Raw genomic sequence first — 3,711 nt, forward strand, 5'->3', positions numbered from 1 at the left:
CTGGAAACCCTAAAATGTCACATTGATGAGTGCTTCCAGTCTCCAAGCTTTAGAACCCACATTAATTATTGCTAACTCTGATACCCTCAAATTCTCTGGAACGCTTCCTTGAGATGTCTTTTCAGTGCAAGGTCACATTTATGACAGCCTGGCAGACGGTTGCCTGGACACATGCTCCGCATCACGATATTGTACAAAAACTGCCATTTGCAAAAAAATTAAGTGCTACACACAGAATTTGCTCGGTGCAGAGAGCATTTCCACGATGGGTCATATTCGAGATGTGTTTTTCACTAAACCTGCTTTCTGAAACGGGCCCTCGGTGTACGCCCAACACGGTGGGAACGGCACAAATAGTCTAGTTATGTCTGTGTTGCCTAAAGTTTGTAATCATCCCAGTGGTCTTATTAAGTCTTTTCAGTGTATCAGAACTGGAAAGTGCTCTATAATCATGTCCTTATTCCTGCTAAGAAAAGTTGCTACATCTCCTCCTCCCGAATAGATGGTCTCAAACATTGACCAGCTTTGCTCATTTCATAGACCTTGACCTGATGGATTGGGGAAAACAGAATCTCTTGGCTGTTGCCCTCGACCACACTGTACATTTCGGATGCCTCCAAAGGTGATGAAGATGGAGCAGGAGGAGGACTACATTAGTTCTGTCTCTTGGAGCAAAGATGGCAAATTTCTGGAAATAGGGACCAGTGACTGCACAGTGCAGGTAATGCGTGTTTCAGCTGTGCGTTGTCTTAAAGCGTTAATTAATTATTTTATTATATATTTTAATTTTAAATGCCATCTTTTCAGCTGTGGGATGTAGAACACCAAAACACCAGCCATACTGCTAGAGTAGGCAGCCTCAGTTGGAACGACCATGTCTTGTCTAGGTAAAAGTTCACAAGCAAGTGCTTATGTCTTGTCTGAGTAGTGAATGCTCTTAATTGAGAGTGTGCGTTAATAGGCTCCACCTTGCAATCTTTTTCCAGTGGTGCTAGGTCAGGCCACATCAATCATCATGATGTCTGTGTAGCAGAGCATCACAAATCCACCCTGAGGGGTCACATGCAGGAGGTCTGTGGGCTGAAGTGGTCCCCAGATGGGAAGTACTTGGCCAGTGGAGGCAACAACAACATGGTATACGTCTGGTCTGGTATACAGGACGTATACATGCGTCTGGTGCGCATGGCAATGAAACATTCTTTCATCAGGATAGGGTACGAGTGATCATCACATCCGCATCTGGAATGTCAACAGTGGGTCCTGTTCAGTCTCGTTGGACACCCAGTCTCAGGTAGACTTCCATAACTCAAATTTTTATATTAGTTAGTGTAATCATGGAACTGGACATGACTTCAAATGGCTATTTGTGTATTAGCCCTAAACACAGTTCATGGTTAAACAGTCTATAATTGAATGTTCTCTCATTTTTCCTCTTCAGACCTCCTCTCTGATGTTTGTACCTAATTATAAGGAGCTGGTTTCCTCTCTTGGCTTTACTGACAACCTAACAATCTGGAAATATCCTTTACTCACACAGGTGGCAGATCTCTTTGGTAAGTTGAGTGAAATAACTTAACCTTACTAGTTGTCCAACAGACTTGTTCTGTAAACTGCTTTTCTTCTCCTTCCCCCTCAATCTTGCAGGTCATGAAGGAAGAGTGCTCAACATGGCCCTCAGTCCAGATGGTGCCACTATAGCCTCTGTGGCGGCTGATGAGACTATCAGGCTGTGGAACTGTTTTAAGAAAGACCCAGTCAAGAAACCACAATTAACCCTACAATTTAGCTTTCTCAATCAGCTAATCAGAAAATTTCAAATTCATGTATAAATTGTAAATAAATTGTTCAATTTAGATCATTGGAGCACATGTGTAATCAGGTCAATTGCACTGAATGTAGTGGACAAAGTTATTTAAATTCAGCAGTTCTCACATGTTTACTACCACAAAATTAGTTATTAAATCATTTATTTGCAAATGTGAGGTTTTTTTCTTATAGAAACTGTACAAAATGTAGCAATTAATATTTAACAGTGTGCTTACATGCACACTGTATGACCTTGGGCTAGAGGGGCAACTGTGACACTTCTGGTGAATGCATCAGGCTCCTTCAAACTTTGTTCCGCCTTTCATTAAGTACAGACTCAAGCAAAACGATAAACTGTCTGCTTCACTCTGCCATTGCAAAGCATATAAAATTGACACAAAACCAAGCATCTTCTCTTTGAATGTTAAAGCCTGGCATTTCTAGTCACTTAGACCTCCTTCACCTTTCCTTGATGAGCACAGCCATTTATATGATGAGCAATGCTGTTCTCCCGGCGCTTGCTATTGGCTATTGACAAAACGCTGGCACTTCCGTACACTTTTTTTTTTTCCCTTCTTCTTCGACACAGGCAGCCGCATGCTCTTTATGTAGGCCTGAATCCAGAAGTTGGAGAACAGAATGAGGTCTGGTGCCATACATCCAGGTGAGATGAAAACGGGAACTTGGTAGTCACATTTTTTGAGGGAGAAATACTGAGAGACGTGGATGGAAACCACAACAAACTGTATCTGTGAATGAAGAGGAATAAACAGAACATGAGATTGACATTTACAGGTGAGTAAATGTGGGGTAGGCAATATAACTCTTTTCAAGAGAGCTGACAATTTACCCCTCCATCCCCTGAACCACAAATACAGAAACCTCACTAGCTGGGCTGTGGTCATGTATTTCTTCCACCATAGATACTTCTGAATGTGGGGTCCAGCAGCAGCAAGGCCGTAGCATAAGTACATAATAACGTGCAGACAGGCATTCACCATGGCATGGAATGAACCCATTCCTCCAGATGACATTTATCGTGGTCACCATTATGGTATCCATGGCGTTTCTATGGTGAAAACTCTGCTTGTGCTCCTTTTGCTTCTGCTTTTGTCTACCAATTATGAATAATCTTACCAGGTGTCAGAGTGATGCCCCACCACCAGGTCCAGGGCATGAAAGAATGGTGGAATAAAAGCAATCTGACAACATTTAGCTTGCCGTTTCCAGCAGTTCAATGTATTTTGAATAATAAAACAACCATGTTTCACTGTGTTTTTCTGTACTGACGTTTGTGTAGCAAATATCCCAGCTCACCTCATAGACAATGTAGGCATTGAAGGCCACCATGCTGAAGTTATACGCAACCATGGCTGTGTTGAGTCGAAATGGTTTGCAATTGGTCATGTAGGCCGGCGTACCAGGAAGACATAAACTAGCAGAATGAGGGTCATCTGAATGGGGCTTTGCATCAGAGGATTGTCTCGCACCCGTGAATCTGTACGCAGCGGAGAAATGTTCATGATCTGGACCGCACAGTGAAAGTGACCATACTGGTCTGCACAGATACAGATATGGCCTCACAGACCTGAAATAGAGGGGAAGTCTGTCGGGGTATGCGCAGGTTAGGGCTCTTACCGGTTCTCCTTAAAAGGTAGTCATAAAACCTCAAGATGTTTGTGATCCCTTCTTCTACCATCATTCTTCTTAACTGAGGAGTCACCTGAGTCACATTTGAAGCTGAGTTGACGGATCGAGGATTTCCTAGCTGCGACTGCTCAGTGTGTCTTTTCCTTCCCCTATATTTGGTGTCGTTTCTGGTCAACAGCGGTTTTCTTGTGCTGTTCCCCGTGGCCTCGCAGTAAGATGGCTCTGTTCAGTTTTGAGAACGACATTCACAACAGT

At 43.1% G+C, this 3,711-nt stretch overlaps 2 pseudogenes; one reads left to right on the forward strand and one right to left on the reverse strand.

The window, feature by feature from the left end:
* Positions 1-281: 281 nt before the first annotated feature.
* On the forward strand, positions 282-1,829 carry LOC114796894 (cell division cycle protein 20 homolog; annotated as a pseudogene).
* Positions 1,830-2,254: 425 nt separating this feature from the next.
* LOC114796817 (elongation of very long chain fatty acids protein 1-like) lies at positions 2,255-3,505 on the reverse strand (annotated as a pseudogene).
* Positions 3,506-3,711: the final 206 nt, after the last annotated feature.

The sequence above is a fragment of the Denticeps clupeoides genome, chromosome 9 (assembly GCF_900700375.1).
Source record: "Denticeps clupeoides chromosome 9, fDenClu1.1, whole genome shotgun sequence".
NCBI classification, from domain to species: domain Eukaryota; kingdom Metazoa; phylum Chordata; class Actinopteri; order Clupeiformes; family Denticipitidae; genus Denticeps; species Denticeps clupeoides.